Here is a 16,524-nt window from a genome sequence, read left to right on the forward strand (position 1 = left end):
ACTTTCCCCAATTGAGCTCAGAAGCTCAATGTCTATCATGACCTCTCTTTTAGAATGTCCAAGAGCAAGCAAACTATTCCTCCAGGAGAGGGCGCCAACAGACTACTAAAGAGATCATCATTACTCAAAGAAAACCCCAAAAACCAATGCATGATAGGAATAAACAGGTAACTTTCTTTGGAGTGGAAGCGGAGAGATCGCACCAGATGCCAATTCTAGATGTTATCACACCTGTGGTCACTGCAGCAGCAGGTGAATCCACTTTGTCCAAAAGGGATCTATTCCATTCAATTGCAAATGATCTAGATAAGACAGAGAACTGCAGCACGGGGACATAGCCGAGTTGGTCAGGTTGAGTGGTGATGAGTTTGCTATTTGGATGAATAAAGAAAGTCAAAAGTGTGAAAGATAAAAAACAAAAGGAGGAAGTGTGAAAAGTGAATGGGCCAAATTGAGGTGCATATGAAGACGTATGCTTTCTTCCAATTCATTAAATCGGGCTAATATGAATCAGGTGAATTGAGTTCTGCTTTTGGAAACTGGGTTAAGAAGGGGTGCACCGTTCCTGGAGGTACTGCAATACCAGGTCAATGCGTGGAGTGGACAGAGCAAGCTCTTTTTCCATCTCCCTGTTCTAAAAATCCATTTAATATATGGTCCCCAGATAGGGGACGTATCAGATATTAAACTGATAAGAACAGATACTACACTTGATCTTAGCCAAAAGGCCGAGAAGCGATAACCAGAATTGGTTTGGGCCTCGAGTGGCACCCTGGCCTATGCCGGACACATCTTAGGGAGAGAGAGCGAGAGGGAGACAAACCCACGCCTACACAAGACATTTTGTCACCCAAGCCAACCCTTGAAAAGGCTGCTTTGCAGAGCCAAAACAAGAAGAATGGTGCGTTTTGCAGCCGCCGCCCACTGCAATGAATCTGAATAACTCCTCCTTTAGGGCGCAAGCAACTCCCCTCCCCCTTGCAGTCTTTCCAATTCACGATACAAAAAGACGGACAGGACAGGTTGCCTGACTTTCCGTCACTGCCACCCTTTGCCATCCTTACCCGTAGAAAGCCCTTTCATCATCCCCAAACCCTAATCTTTTCCCTTTCCTTCCCAGCCCCCAAACCCTGCCCTCTGTACCTTTCTCACCACCCGCTTCCCTTCTCCTGTCATCCCCCTACCACCCGGGAAAAAAAGAGATTGCCCCCTCCTTCCACTAGCCCACCCTCCCACCCAAAGAACAACTTCTTCTGCGCAGCTTGTTTTCTAGGCAGCAGCGCTATTGTGATGTCATCGGGGGGCATTGTGACAAGCCGCCAGTGTTCCGTCTCTTCATGTTGTGCACAGTTCAAACGGAAAATACATCAACAGGCAGACTACAGAAAAGCTTACTATCAAAGGTTAGAGGGGGGGCTTTCTCAGAGGGCTTTTTACAGTTTTTCTATTCCCAATTAGCCGTTTAAGTGTACTTATTGAAAGTAGTAATTCTTTCATAGGCCGCCCTTTCTTAGTATTTGACGTTCCTTATATTGCGGTATGAGGCTTCGCAGTAGGTTGCAAACATTCATCACCCATGACTTTCCCCAATTGAGCTCAGAAGCTCAATGTCTATCATGACCTCTCTTTTAGAATGTCCAAGAGCAAGCAAACTATTCCTCCAGGAGAGGGCGCCAACAGACTACTAAAGAGATCATCATTACTCAAAGAAAACCCCAAAAACCAATGCATGATAGGAATAAACAGGTAACTTTCTTTGGAGTGGAAGCGGAGAGATCGCACCAGATGCCAATTCTAGATGTTATCACACCTGTGGTCACTGCAGCAGCAGGTGAATCCACTTTGTCCAAAAGGGATCTATTCCATTCAATTGCAAATGATCTAGATAAGACAGAGAACTGCAGCACGGGGACATAGCCGAGTTGGTCAGGTTGAGTGGTGATGAGTTTGCTATTTGGATGAATAAAGAAAGTCAAAAGTGTGAAAGATAAAAAACAAAAGGAGGAAGTGTGAAAAGTGAATGGGCCAAATTGAGGTGCATATGAAGACGTATGCTTTCTTCCAATTCATTAAATCGGGCTAATATGAATCAGGTGAATTGAGTTCTGCTTTTGGAAACTGGGTTAAGAAGGGGTGCACCGTTCCTGGAGGTACTGCAATACCAGGTCAATGCGTGGAGTGGACAGAGCAAGCTCTTTTTCCATCTCCCTGTTCTAAAAATCCATTTAATATATGGTCCCCAGATAGGGGACGTATCAGATATTAAACTGATAAGAACAGATACTACACTTGATCTTAGCCAAAAGGCCGAGAAGCGATAACCAGAATTGGTTTGGGCCTCGAGTGGCACCCTGGCCTATGCCGGACACATCTTAGGGAGAGAGAGCGAGAGGGAGACAAACCCACGCCTACACAAGACATTTTGTCACCCAAGCCAACCCTTGAAAAGGCTGCTTTGCAGAGCCAAAACAAGAAGAATGGTGCGTTTTGCAGCCGCCGCCCACTGCAATGAATCTGAATAACTCCTCCTTTAGGGCGCAAGCAACTCCCCTCCCCCTTGCAGTCTTTCCAATTCACGATACAAAAAGACGGACAGGACAGGTTGCCTGACTTTCCGTCACTGCCACCCTTTGCCATCCTTACCCGTAGAAAGCCCTTTCATCATCCCCAAACCCTAATCTTTTCCCTTTCCTTCCCAGCCCCCAAACCCTGCCCTCTGTACCTTTCTCACCACCCGCTTCCCTTCTCCTGTCATCCCCCTACCACCCGGGAAAAAAAGAGATTGCCCCCTCCTTCCACTAGCCCACCCTCCCACCCAAAGAACAACTTCTTCTGCGCAGCTTGTTTTCTAGGCAGCAGCGCTATTGTGATGTCATCGGGGGGCATTGTGACAAGCCGCCAGTGTTCCGTCTCTTCATGTTGTGCACAGTTCAAACGGAAAATACATCAACAGGCAGACTACAGAAAAGCTTACTATCAAAGGTTAGAGGGGGGCTTTCTCAGAGGGCTTTTTACAGTTTTTCTATTCCCAATTAGCCGTTTAAGTGTACTTATTGAAAGTAGTAATTCTTTCATAGGCCGCCCTTTCTTAGTATTTGACGTTCCTTATATTGCGGTATGAGGCTTCGCAGTAGGTTGCAAACATTCATCACCCATGACTTTCCCCAATTGAGCTCAGAAGCTCAATGTCTATCATGACCTCTCTTTTAGAATGTCCAAGAGCAAGCAAACTATTCCTCCAGGAGAGGGCGCCAACAGACTACTAAAGAGATCATCATTACTCAAAGAAAACCCCAAAAACCAATGCATGATAGGAATAAACAGGTAACTTTCTTTGGAGTGGAAGCGGAGAGATCGCACCAGATGCCAATTCTAGATGTTATCACACCTGTGGTCACTGCAGCAGCAGGTGAATCCACTTTGTCCAAAAGGGATCTATTCCATTCAATTGCAAATGATCTAGATAAGACAGAGAACTGCAGCACGGGGACATAGCCGAGTTGGTCAGGTTGAGTGGTGATGAGTTTGCTATTTGGATGAATAAAGAAAGTCAAAAGTGTGAAAGATAAAAAACAAAAGGAGGAAGTGTGAAAAGTGAATGGGCCAAATTGAGGTGCATATGAAGACGTATGCTTTCTTCCAATTCATTAAATCGGGCTAATATGAATCAGGTGAATTGAGTTCTGCTTTTGGAAACTGGGTTAAGAAGGGGTGCACCGTTCCTGGAGGTACTGCAATACCAGGTCAATGCGTGGAGTGGACAGAGCAAGCTCTTTTTCCATCTCCCTGTTCTAAAAATCCATTTAATATATGGTCCCCAGATAGGGGACGTATCAGATATTAAACTGATAAGAACAGATACTACACTTGATCTTAGCCAAAAGGCCGAGAAGCGATAACCAGAATTGGTTTGGGCCTCGAGTGGCACCCTGGCCTATGCCGGACACATCTTAGGGAGAGAGAGCGAGAGGGAGACAAACCCACGCCTACACAAGACATTTTGTCACCCAAGCCAACCCTTGAAAAGGCTGCTTTGCAGAGCCAAAACAAGAAGAATGGTGCGTTTTGCAGCCGCCGCCCACTGCAATGAATCTGAATAACTCCTCCTTTAGGGCGCAAGCAACTCCCCTCCCCCTTGCAGTCTTTCCAATTCACGATACAAAAAGACGGACAGGACAGGTTGCCTGACTTTCCGTCACTGCCACCCTTTGCCATCCTTACCCGTAGAAAGCCCTTTCATCATCCCCAAACCCTAATCTTTTCCCTTTCCTTCCCAGCCCCCAAACCCTGCCCTCTGTACCTTTCTCACCACCCGCTTCCCTTCTCCTGTCATCCCCCTACCACCCGGGAAAAAAAGAGATTGCCCCCTCCTTCCACTAGCCCACCCTCCCACCCAAAGAACAACTTCTTCTGCGCAGCTTGTTTTCTAGGCAGCAGCGCTATTGTGATGTCATCGGGGGGCATTGTGACAAGCCGCCAGTGTTCCGTCTCTTCATGTTGTGCACAGTTCAAACGGAAAATACATCAACAGGCAGACTACAGAAAAGCTTACTATCAAAGGTTAGAGGGGGGCTTTCTCAGAGGGCTTTTTACAGTTTTTCTATTCCCAATTAGCCGTTTAAGTGTACTTATTGAAAGTAGTAATTCTTTCATAGGCCGCCCTTTCTTAGTATTTGACGTTCCTTATATTGCGGTATGAGGCTTCGCAGTAGGTTGCAAACATTCATCACCCATGACTTTCCCCAATTGAGCTCAGAAGCTCAATGTCTATCATGACCTCTCTTTTAGAATGTCCAAGAGCAAGCAAACTATTCCTCCAGGAGAGGGCGCCAACAGACTACTAAAGAGATCATCATTACTCAAAGAAAACCCCAAAAACCAATGCATGATAGGAATAAACAGGTAACTTTCTTTGGAGTGGAAGCGGAGAGATCGCACCAGATGCCAATTCTAGATGTTATCACACCTGTGGTCACTGCAGCAGCAGGTGAATCCACTTTGTCCAAAAGGGATCTATTCCATTCAATTGCAAATGATCTAGATAAGACAGAGAACTGCAGCACGGGGACATAGCCGAGTTGGTCAGGTTGAGTGGTGATGAGTTTGCTATTTGGATGAATAAAGAAAGTCAAAAGTGTGAAAGATAAAAAACAAAAGGAGGAAGTGTGAAAAGTGAATGGGCCAAATTGAGGTGCATATGAAGACGTATGCTTTCTTCCAATTCATTAAATCGGGCTAATATGAATCAGGTGAATTGAGTTCTGCTTTTGGAAACTGGGTTAAGAAGGGGTGCACCGTTCCTGGAGGTACTGCAATACCAGGTCAATGCGTGGAGTGGACAGAGCAAGCTCTTTTTCCATCTCCCTGTTCTAAAAATCCATTTAATATATGGTCCCCAGATAGGGGACGTATCAGATATTAAACTGATAAGAACAGATACTACACTTGATCTTAGCCAAAAGGCCGAGAAGCGATAACCAGAATTGGTTTGGGCCTCGAGTGGCACCCTGGCCTATGCCGGACACATCTTAGGGAGAGAGAGCGAGAGGGAGACAAACCCACGCCTACACAAGACATTTTGTCACCCAAGCCAACCCTTGAAAAGGCTGCTTTGCAGAGCCAAAACAAGAAGAATGGTGCGTTTTGCAGCCGCCGCCCACTGCAATGAATCTGAATAACTCCTCCTTTAGGGCGCAAGCAACTCCCCTCCCCCTTGCAGTCTTTCCAATTCACGATACAAAAAGACGGACAGGACAGGTTGCCTGACTTTCCGTCACTGCCACCCTTTGCCATCCTTACCCGTAGAAAGCCCTTTCATCATCCCCAAACCCTAATCTTTTCCCTTTCCTTCCCAGCCCCCAAACCCTGCCCTCTGTACCTTTCTCACCACCCGCTTCCCTTCTCCTGTCATCCCCCTACCACCCGGGAAAAAAAGAGATTGCCCCCTCCTTCCACTAGCCCACCCTCCCACCCAAAGAACAACTTCTTCTGCGCAGCTTGTTTTCTAGGCAGCAGCGCTATTGTGATGTCATCGGGGGGCATTGTGACAAGCCGCCAGTGTTCCGTCTCTTCATGTTGTGCACAGTTCAAACGGAAAATACATCAACAGGCAGACTACAGAAAAGCTTACTATCAAAGGTTAGAGGGGGGCTTTCTCAGAGGGCTTTTTACAGTTTTTCTATTCCCAATTAGCCGTTTAAGTGTACTTATTGAAAGTAGTAATTCTTTCATAGGCCGCCCTTTCTTAGTATTTGACGTTCCTTATATTGCGGTATGAGGCTTCGCAGTAGGTTGCAAACATTCATCACCCATGACTTTCCCCAATTGAGCTCAGAAGCTCAATGTCTATCATGACCTCTCTTTTAGAATGTCCAAGAGCAAGCAAACTATTCCTCCAGGAGAGGGCGCCAACAGACTACTAAAGAGATCATCATTACTCAAAGAAAACCCCAAAAACCAATGCATGATAGGAATAAACAGGTAACTTTCTTTGGAGTGGAAGCGGAGAGATCGCACCAGATGCCAATTCTAGATGTTATCACACCTGTGGTCACTGCAGCAGCAGGTGAATCCACTTTGTCCAAAAGGGATCTATTCCATTCAATTGCAAATGATCTAGATAAGACAGAGAACTGCAGCACGGGGACATAGCCGAGTTGGTCAGGTTGAGTGGTGATGAGTTTGCTATTTGGATGAATAAAGAAAGTCAAAAGTGTGAAAGATAAAAAACAAAAGGAGGAAGTGTGAAAAGTGAATGGGCCAAATTGAGGTGCATATGAAGACGTATGCTTTCTTCCAATTCATTAAATCGGGCTAATATGAATCAGGTGAATTGAGTTCTGCTTTTGGAAACTGGGTTAAGAAGGGGTGCACCGTTCCTGGAGGTACTGCAATACCAGGTCAATGCGTGGAGTGGACAGAGCAAGCTCTTTTTCCATCTCCCTGTTCTAAAAATCCATTTAATATATGGTCCCCAGATAGGGGACGTATCAGATATTAAACTGATAAGAACAGATACTACACTTGATCTTAGCCAAAAGGCCGAGAAGCGATAACCAGAATTGGTTTGGGCCTCGAGTGGCACCCTGGCCTATGCCGGACACATCTTAGGGAGAGAGAGCGAGAGGGAGACAAACCCACGCCTACACAAGACATTTTGTCACCCAAGCCAACCCTTGAAAAGGCTGCTTTGCAGAGCCAAAACAAGAAGAATGGTGCGTTTTGCAGCCGCCGCCCACTGCAATGAATCTGAATAACTCCTCCTTTAGGGCGCAAGCAACTCCCCTCCCCCTTGCAGTCTTTCCAATTCACGATACAAAAAGACGGACAGGACAGGTTGCCTGACTTTCCGTCACTGCCACCCTTTGCCATCCTTACCCGTAGAAAGCCCTTTCATCATCCCCAAACCCTAATCTTTTCCCTTTCCTTCCCAGCCCCCAAACCCTGCCCTCTGTACCTTTCTCACCACCCGCTTCCCTTCTCCTGTCATCCCCCTACCACCCGGGAAAAAAAGAGATTGCCCCCTCCTTCCACTAGCCCACCCTCCCACCCAAAGAACAACTTCTTCTGCGCAGCTTGTTTTCTAGGCAGCAGCGCTATTGTGATGTCATCGGGGGGCATTGTGACAAGCCGCCAGTGTTCCGTCTCTTCATGTTGTGCACAGTTCAAACGGAAAATACATCAACAGGCAGACTACAGAAAAGCTTACTATCAAAGGTTAGAGGGGGGCTTTCTCAGAGGGCTTTTTACAGTTTTTCTATTCCCAATTAGCCGTTTAAGTGTACTTATTGAAAGTAGTAATTCTTTCATAGGCCGCCCTTTCTTAGTATTTGACGTTCCTTATATTGCGGTATGAGGCTTCGCAGTAGGTTGCAAACATTCATCACCCATGACTTTCCCCAATTGAGCTCAGAAGCTCAATGTCTATCATGACCTCTCTTTTAGAATGTCCAAGAGCAAGCAAACTATTCCTCCAGGAGAGGGCGCCAACAGACTACTAAAGAGATCATCATTACTCAAAGAAAACCCCAAAAACCAATGCATGATAGGAATAAACAGGTAACTTTCTTTGGAGTGGAAGCGGAGAGATCGCACCAGATGCCAATTCTAGATGTTATCACACCTGTGGTCACTGCAGCAGCAGGTGAATCCACTTTGTCCAAAAGGGATCTATTCCATTCAATTGCAAATGATCTAGATAAGACAGAGAACTGCAGCACGGGGACATAGCCGAGTTGGTCAGGTTGAGTGGTGATGAGTTTGCTATTTGGATGAATAAAGAAAGTCAAAAGTGTGAAAGATAAAAAACAAAAGGAGGAAGTGTGAAAAGTGAATGGGCCAAATTGAGGTGCATATGAAGACGTATGCTTTCTTCCAATTCATTAAATCGGGCTAATATGAATCAGGTGAATTGAGTTCTGCTTTTGGAAACTGGGTTAAGAAGGGGTGCACCGTTCCTGGAGGTACTGCAATACCAGGTCAATGCGTGGAGTGGACAGAGCAAGCTCTTTTTCCATCTCCCTGTTCTAAAAATCCATTTAATATATGGTCCCCAGATAGGGGACGTATCAGATATTAAACTGATAAGAACAGATACTACACTTGATCTTAGCCAAAAGGCCGAGAAGCGATAACCAGAATTGGTTTGGGCCTCGAGTGGCACCCTGGCCTATGCCGGACACATCTTAGGGAGAGAGAGCGAGAGGGAGACAAACCCACGCCTACACAAGACATTTTGTCACCCAAGCCAACCCTTGAAAAGGCTGCTTTGCAGAGCCAAAACAAGAAGAATGGTGCGTTTTGCAGCCGCCGCCCACTGCAATGAATCTGAATAACTCCTCCTTTAGGGCGCAAGCAACTCCCCTCCCCCTTGCAGTCTTTCCAATTCACGATACAAAAAGACGGACAGGACAGGTTGCCTGACTTTCCGTCACTGCCACCCTTTGCCATCCTTACCCGTAGAAAGCCCTTTCATCATCCCCAAACCCTAATCTTTTCCCTTTCCTTCCCAGCCCCCAAACCCTGCCCTCTGTACCTTTCTCACCACCCGCTTCCCTTCTCCTGTCATCCCCCTACCACCCGGGAAAAAAAGAGATTGCCCCCTCCTTCCACTAGCCCACCCTCCCACCCAAAGAACAACTTCTTCTGCGCAGCTTGTTTTCTAGGCAGCAGCGCTATTGTGATGTCATCGGGGGGCATTGTGACAAGCCGCCAGTGTTCCGTCTCTTCATGTTGTGCACAGTTCAAACGGAAAATACATCAACAGGCAGACTACAGAAAAGCTTACTATCAAAGGTTAGAGGGGGGCTTTCTCAGAGGGCTTTTTACAGTTTTTCTATTCCCAATTAGCCGTTTAAGTGTACTTATTGAAAGTAGTAATTCTTTCATAGGCCGCCCTTTCTTAGTATTTGACGTTCCTTATATTGCGGTATGAGGCTTCGCAGTAGGTTGCAAACATTCATCACCCATGACTTTCCCCAATTGAGCTCAGAAGCTCAATGTCTATCATGACCTCTCTTTTAGAATGTCCAAGAGCAAGCAAACTATTCCTCCAGGAGAGGGCGCCAACAGACTACTAAAGAGATCATCATTACTCAAAGAAAACCCCAAAAACCAATGCATGATAGGAATAAACAGGTAACTTTCTTTGGAGTGGAAGCGGAGAGATCGCACCAGATGCCAATTCTAGATGTTATCACACCTGTGGTCACTGCAGCAGCAGGTGAATCCACTTTGTCCAAAAGGGATCTATTCCATTCAATTGCAAATGATCTAGATAAGACAGAGAACTGCAGCACGGGGACATAGCCGAGTTGGTCAGGTTGAGTGGTGATGAGTTTGCTATTTGGATGAATAAAGAAAGTCAAAAGTGTGAAAGATAAAAAACAAAAGGAGGAAGTGTGAAAAGTGAATGGGCCAAATTGAGGTGCATATGAAGACGTATGCTTTCTTCCAATTCATTAAATCGGGCTAATATGAATCAGGTGAATTGAGTTCTGCTTTTGGAAACTGGGTTAAGAAGGGGTGCACCGTTCCTGGAGGTACTGCAATACCAGGTCAATGCGTGGAGTGGACAGAGCAAGCTCTTTTTCCATCTCCCTGTTCTAAAAATCCATTTAATATATGGTCCCCAGATAGGGGACGTATCAGATATTAAACTGATAAGAACAGATACTACACTTGATCTTAGCCAAAAGGCCGAGAAGCGATAACCAGAATTGGTTTGGGCCTCGAGTGGCACCCTGGCCTATGCCGGACACATCTTAGGGAGAGAGAGCGAGAGGGAGACAAACCCACGCCTACACAAGACATTTTGTCACCCAAGCCAACCCTTGAAAAGGCTGCTTTGCAGAGCCAAAACAAGAAGAATGGTGCGTTTTGCAGCCGCCGCCCACTGCAATGAATCTGAATAACTCCTCCTTTAGGGCGCAAGCAACTCCCCTCCCCCTTGCAGTCTTTCCAATTCACGATACAAAAAGACGGACAGGACAGGTTGCCTGACTTTCCGTCACTGCCACCCTTTGCCATCCTTACCCGTAGAAAGCCCTTTCATCATCCCCAAACCCTAATCTTTTCCCTTTCCTTCCCAGCCCCCAAACCCTGCCCTCTGTACCTTTCTCACCACCCGCTTCCCTTCTCCTGTCATCCCCCTACCACCCGGGAAAAAAAGAGATTGCCCCCTCCTTCCACTAGCCCACCCTCCCACCCAAAGAACAACTTCTTCTGCGCAGCTTGTTTTCTAGGCAGCAGCGCTATTGTGATGTCATCGGGGGGCATTGTGACAAGCCGCCAGTGTTCCGTCTCTTCATGTTGTGCACAGTTCAAACGGAAAATACATCAACAGGCAGACTACAGAAAAGCTTACTATCAAAGGTTAGAGGGGGGCTTTCTCAGAGGGCTTTTTACAGTTTTTCTATTCCCAATTAGCCGTTTAAGTGTACTTATTGAAAGTAGTAATTCTTTCATAGGCCGCCCTTTCTTAGTATTTGACGTTCCTTATATTGCGGTATGAGGCTTCGCAGTAGGTTGCAAACATTCATCACCCATGACTTTCCCCAATTGAGCTCAGAAGCTCAATGTCTATCATGACCTCTCTTTTAGAATGTCCAAGAGCAAGCAAACTATTCCTCCAGGAGAGGGCGCCAACAGACTACTAAAGAGATCATCATTACTCAAAGAAAACCCCAAAAACCAATGCATGATAGGAATAAACAGGTAACTTTCTTTGGAGTGGAAGCGGAGAGATCGCACCAGATGCCAATTCTAGATGTTATCACACCTGTGGTCACTGCAGCAGCAGGTGAATCCACTTTGTCCAAAAGGGATCTATTCCATTCAATTGCAAATGATCTAGATAAGACAGAGAACTGCAGCACGGGGACATAGCCGAGTTGGTCAGGTTGAGTGGTGATGAGTTTGCTATTTGGATGAATAAAGAAAGTCAAAAGTGTGAAAGATAAAAAACAAAAGGAGGAAGTGTGAAAAGTGAATGGGCCAAATTGAGGTGCATATGAAGACGTATGCTTTCTTCCAATTCATTAAATCGGGCTAATATGAATCAGGTGAATTGAGTTCTGCTTTTGGAAACTGGGTTAAGAAGGGGTGCACCGTTCCTGGAGGTACTGCAATACCAGGTCAATGCGTGGAGTGGACAGAGCAAGCTCTTTTTCCATCTCCCTGTTCTAAAAATCCATTTAATATATGGTCCCCAGATAGGGGACGTATCAGATATTAAACTGATAAGAACAGATACTACACTTGATCTTAGCCAAAAGGCCGAGAAGCGATAACCAGAATTGGTTTGGGCCTCGAGTGGCACCCTGGCCTATGCCGGACACATCTTAGGGAGAGAGAGCGAGAGGGAGACAAACCCACGCCTACACAAGACATTTTGTCACCCAAGCCAACCCTTGAAAAGGCTGCTTTGCAGAGCCAAAACAAGAAGAATGGTGCGTTTTGCAGCCGCCGCCCACTGCAATGAATCTGAATAACTCTCCTCCTTTAGGGCGCAAGCAACTCCCCTCCCCCTTGCAGTCTTTCCAATTCACGATACAAAAAGACGGACAGGACAGGTTGCCTGACTTTCCGTCACTGCCACCCTTTGCCATCCTTACCCGTAGAAAGCCCTTTCATCATCCCCAAACCCTAATCTTTTCCCTTTCCTTCCCAGCCCCCAAACCCTGCCCTCTGTACCTTTCTCACCACCCGCTTCCCTTCTCCTGTCATCCCCCTACCACCCGGGAAAAAAAGAGATTGCCCCCTCCTTCCACTAGCCCACCCTCCCACCCAAAGAACAACTTCTTCTGCGCAGCTTGTTTTCTAGGCAGCAGCGCTATTGTGATGTCATCGGGGGGCATTGTGACAAGCCGCCAGTGTTCCGTCTCTTCATGTTGTGCACAGTTCAAACGGAAAATACATCAACAGGCAGACTACAGAAAAGCTTACTATCAAAGGTTAGAGGGGGGCTTTCTCAGAGGGCTTTTTACAGTTTTTCTATTCCCAATTAGCCGTTTAAGTGTACTTATTGAAAGTAGTAATTCTTTCATAGGCCGCCCTTTCTTAGTATTTGACGTTCCTTATATTGCGGTATGAGGCTTCGCAGTAGGTTGCAAACATTCATCACCCATGACTTTCCCCAATTGAGCTCAGAAGCTCAATGTCTATCATGACCTCTCTTTTAGAATGTCCAAGAGCAAGCAAACTATTCCTCCAGGAGAGGGCGCCAACAGACTACTAAAGAGATCATCATTACTCAAAGAAAACCCCAAAAACCAATGCATGATAGGAATAAACAGGTAACTTTCTTTGGAGTGGAAGCGGAGAGATCGCACCAGATGCCAATTCTAGATGTTATCACACCTGTGGTCACTGCAGCAGCAGGTGAATCCACTTTGTCCAAAAGGGATCTATTCCATTCAATTGCAAATGATCTAGATAAGACAGAGAACTGCAGCACGGGGACATAGCCGAGTTGGTCAGGTTGAGTGGTGATGAGTTTGCTATTTGGATGAATAAAGAAAGTCAAAAGTGTGAAAGATAAAAAACAAAAGGAGGAAGTGTGAAAAGTGAATGGGCCAAATTGAGGTGCATATGAAGACGTATGCTTTCTTCCAATTCATTAAATCGGGCTAATATGAATCAGGTGAATTGAGTTCTGCTTTTGGAAACTGGGTTAAGAAGGGGTGCACCGTTCCTGGAGGTACTGCAATACCAGGTCAATGCGTGGAGTGGACAGAGCAAGCTCTTTTTCCATCTCCCTGTTCTAAAAATCCATTTAATATATGGTCCCCAGATAGGGGACGTATCAGATATTAAACTGATAAGAACAGATACTACACTTGATCTTAGCCAAAAGGCCGAGAAGCGATAACCAGAATTGGTTTGGGCCTCGAGTGGCACCCTGGCCTATGCCGGACACATCTTAGGGAGAGAGAGCGAGAGGGAGACAAACCCACGCCTACACAAGACATTTTGTCACCCAAGCCAACCCTTGAAAAGGCTGCTTTGCAGAGCCAAAACAAGAAGAATGGTGCGTTTTGCAGCCGCCGCCCACTGCAATGAATCTGAATAACTCCTCCTTTAGGGCGCAAGCAACTCCCCTCCCCCTTGCAGTCTTTCCAATTCACGATACAAAAAGACGGACAGGACAGGTTGCCTGACTTTCCGTCACTGCCACCCTTTGCCATCCTTACCCGTAGAAAGCCCTTTCATCATCCCCAAACCCTAATCTTTTCCCTTTCCTTCCCAGCCCCCAAACCCTGCCCTCTGTACCTTTCTCACCACCCGCTTCCCTTCTCCTGTCATCCCCCTACCACCCGGGAAAAAAAGAGATTGCCCCCTCCTTCCACTAGCCCACCCTCCCACCCAAAGAACAACTTCTTCTGCGCAGCTTGTTTTCTAGGCAGCAGCGCTATTGTGATGTCATCGGGGGGCATTGTGACAAGCCGCCAGTGTTCCGTCTCTTCATGTTGTGCACAGTTCAAACGGAAAATACATCAACAGGCAGACTACAGAAAAGCTTACTATCAAAGGTTAGAGGGGGGCTTTCTCAGAGGGCTTTTTACAGTTTTTCTATTCCCAATTAGCCGTTTAAGTGTACTTATTGAAAGTAGTAATTCTTTCATAGGCCGCCCTTTCTTAGTATTTGACGTTCCTTATATTGCGGTATGAGGCTTCGCAGTAGGTTGCAAACATTCATCACCCATGACTTTCCCCAATTGAGCTCAGAAGCTCAATGTCTATCATGACCTCTCTTTTAGAATGTCCAAGAGCAAGCAAACTATTCCTCCAGGAGAGGGCGCCAACAGACTACTAAAGAGATCATCATTACTCAAAGAAAACCCCAAAAACCAATGCATGATAGGAATAAACAGGTAACTTTCTTTGGAGTGGAAGCGGAGAGATCGCACCAGATGCCAATTCTAGATGTTATCACACCTGTGGTCACTGCAGCAGCAGGTGAATCCACTTTGTCCAAAAGGGATCTATTCCATTCAATTGCAAATGATCTAGATAAGACAGAGAACTGCAGCACGGGGACATAGCCGAGTTGGTCAGGTTGAGTGGTGATGAGTTTGCTATTTGGATGAATAAAGAAAGTCAAAAGTGTGAAAGATAAAAAACAAAAGGAGGAAGTGTGAAAAGTGAATGGGCCAAATTGAGGTGCATATGAAGACGTATGCTTTCTTCCAATTCATTAAATCGGGCTAATATGAATCAGGTGAATTGAGTTCTGCTTTTGGAAACTGGGTTAAGAAGGGGTGCACCGTTCCTGGAGGTACTGCAATACCAGGTCAATGCGTGGAGTGGACAGAGCAAGCTCTTTTTCCATCTCCCTGTTCTAAAAATCCATTTAATATATGGTCCCCAGATAGGGGACGTATCAGATATTAAACTGATAAGAACAGATACTACACTTGATCTTAGCCAAAAGGCCGAGAAGCGATAACCAGAATTGGTTTGGGCCTCGAGTGGCACCCTGGCCTATGCCGGACACATCTTAGGGAGAGAGAGCGAGAGGGAGACAAACCCACGCCTACACAAGACATTTTGTCACCCAAGCCAACCCTTGAAAAGGCTGCTTTGCAGAGCCAAAACAAGAAGAATGGTGCGTTTTGCAGCCGCCGCCCACTGCAATGAATCTGAATAACTCCTCCTTTAGGGCGCAAGCAACTCCCCTCCCCCTTGCAGTCTTTCCAATTCACGATACAAAAAGACGGACAGGACAGGTTGCCTGACTTTCCGTCACTGCCACCCTTTGCCATCCTTACCCGTAGAAAGCCCTTTCATCATCCCCAAACCCTAATCTTTTCCCTTTCCTTCCCAGCCCCCAAACCCTGCCCTCTGTACCTTTCTCACCACCCGCTTCCCTTCTCCTGTCATCCCCCTACCACCCGGGAAAAAAAGAGATTGCCCCCTCCTTCCACTAGCCCACCCTCCCACCCAAAGAACAACTTCTTCTGCGCAGCTTGTTTTCTAGGCAGCAGCGCTATTGTGATGTCATCGGGGGGCATTGTGACAAGCCGCCAGTGTTCCGTCTCTTCATGTTGTGCACAGTTCAAACGGAAAATACATCAACAGGCAGACTACAGAAAAGCTTACTATCAAAGGTTAGAGGGGGGCTTTCTCAGAGGGCTTTTTACAGTTTTTCTATTCCCAATTAGCCGTTTAAGTGTACTTATTGAAAGTAGTAATTCTTTCATAGGCCGCCCTTTCTTAGTATTTGACGTTCCTTATATTGCGGTATGAGGCTTCGCAGTAGGTTGCAAACATTCATCACCCATGACTTTCCCCAATTGAGCTCAGAAGCTCAATGTCTATCATGACCTCTCTTTTAGAATGTCCAAGAGCAAGCAAACTATTCCTCCAGGAGAGGGCGCCAACAGACTACTAAAGAGATCATCATTACTCAAAGAAAACCCCAAAAACCAATGCATGATAGGAATAAACAGGTAACTTTCTTTGGAGTGGAAGCGGAGAGATCGCACCAGATGCCAATTCTAGATGTTATCACACCTGTGGTCACTGCAGCAGCAGGTGAATCCACTTTGTCCAAAAGGGATCTATTCCATTCAATTGCAAATGATCTAGATAAGACAGAGAACTGCAGCACGGGGACATAGCCGAGTTGGTCAGGTTGAGTGGTGATGAGTTTGCTATTTGGATGAATAAAGAAAGTCAAAAGTGTGAAAGATAAAAAACAAAAGGAGGAAGTGTGAAAAGTGAATGGGCCAAATTGAGGTGCATATGAAGACGTATGCTTTCTTCCAATTCATTAAATCGGGCTAATATGAATCAGGTGAATTGAGTTCTGCTTTTGGAAACTGGGTTAAGAAGGGGTGCACCGTTCCTGGAGGTACTGCAATACCAGGTCAATGCGTGGAGTGGACAGAGCAAGCTCTTTTTCCATCTCCCTGTTCTAAAAATCCATTTAATATATGGTCCCCAGATAGGGGACGTATCAGATATTAAACTGATAAGAACAGATACTACACTTGATCTTAGCCAAAAGGCCGAGAAGCGATA

General features: G+C 46.1%; 11 non-coding genes across 11 annotated transcripts; all 11 read right to left on the reverse strand.

Moving 5' to 3' along the window:
• Positions 1-549: 549 nt before the first annotated feature.
• Positions 550-740, reverse strand: LOC142281310 (U2 spliceosomal RNA). Its single transcript, XR_012743423.1, has one exon. It is a non-coding gene; the product is annotated as a U2 spliceosomal RNA (small nuclear RNA).
• Positions 741-2,128: 1,388 nt separating this feature from the next.
• LOC142281322 (U2 spliceosomal RNA) lies at positions 2,129-2,319 on the reverse strand. Its single transcript, XR_012743434.1, has one exon. It is a non-coding gene; the product is annotated as a U2 spliceosomal RNA (small nuclear RNA).
• Positions 2,320-3,706: 1,387 nt separating this feature from the next.
• On the reverse strand, positions 3,707-3,897 carry LOC142281327 (U2 spliceosomal RNA). The gene has a single exon (XR_012743440.1). It is a non-coding gene; the product is annotated as a U2 spliceosomal RNA (small nuclear RNA).
• Positions 3,898-5,284: 1,387 nt separating this feature from the next.
• Positions 5,285-5,475, reverse strand: LOC142281328 (U2 spliceosomal RNA). The gene has a single exon (XR_012743441.1). It is a non-coding gene; the product is annotated as a U2 spliceosomal RNA (small nuclear RNA).
• A 1,387-nt stretch (positions 5,476-6,862) lies between these two features.
• Positions 6,863-7,053, reverse strand: LOC142281329 (U2 spliceosomal RNA). The gene has a single exon (XR_012743442.1). It is a non-coding gene; the product is annotated as a U2 spliceosomal RNA (small nuclear RNA).
• A 1,387-nt stretch (positions 7,054-8,440) lies between these two features.
• Positions 8,441-8,631, reverse strand: LOC142281311 (U2 spliceosomal RNA). The gene has a single exon (XR_012743424.1). It is a non-coding gene; the product is annotated as a U2 spliceosomal RNA (small nuclear RNA).
• A 1,387-nt stretch (positions 8,632-10,018) lies between these two features.
• Positions 10,019-10,209, reverse strand: LOC142281312 (U2 spliceosomal RNA). Its single transcript, XR_012743425.1, has one exon. It is a non-coding gene; the product is annotated as a U2 spliceosomal RNA (small nuclear RNA).
• A 1,387-nt stretch (positions 10,210-11,596) lies between these two features.
• On the reverse strand, positions 11,597-11,787 carry LOC142281313 (U2 spliceosomal RNA). The gene has a single exon (XR_012743426.1). It is a non-coding gene; the product is annotated as a U2 spliceosomal RNA (small nuclear RNA).
• Positions 11,788-13,176: 1,389 nt separating this feature from the next.
• Positions 13,177-13,367, reverse strand: LOC142281314 (U2 spliceosomal RNA). The gene has a single exon (XR_012743427.1). It is a non-coding gene; the product is annotated as a U2 spliceosomal RNA (small nuclear RNA).
• A 1,387-nt stretch (positions 13,368-14,754) lies between these two features.
• On the reverse strand, positions 14,755-14,945 carry LOC142281315 (U2 spliceosomal RNA). The gene has a single exon (XR_012743428.1). It is a non-coding gene; the product is annotated as a U2 spliceosomal RNA (small nuclear RNA).
• Positions 14,946-16,332: 1,387 nt separating this feature from the next.
• On the reverse strand, positions 16,333-16,523 carry LOC142281316 (U2 spliceosomal RNA). The gene has a single exon (XR_012743429.1). It is a non-coding gene; the product is annotated as a U2 spliceosomal RNA (small nuclear RNA).
• Position 16,524: the final 1 nt, after the last annotated feature.

Source organism: Anomaloglossus baeobatrachus, unplaced genomic scaffold (genome assembly GCF_048569485.1).
Source record: "Anomaloglossus baeobatrachus isolate aAnoBae1 unplaced genomic scaffold, aAnoBae1.hap1 Scaffold_4702, whole genome shotgun sequence".
Lineage (NCBI taxonomy): Eukaryota > Metazoa > Chordata > Amphibia > Anura > Aromobatidae > Anomaloglossus > Anomaloglossus baeobatrachus.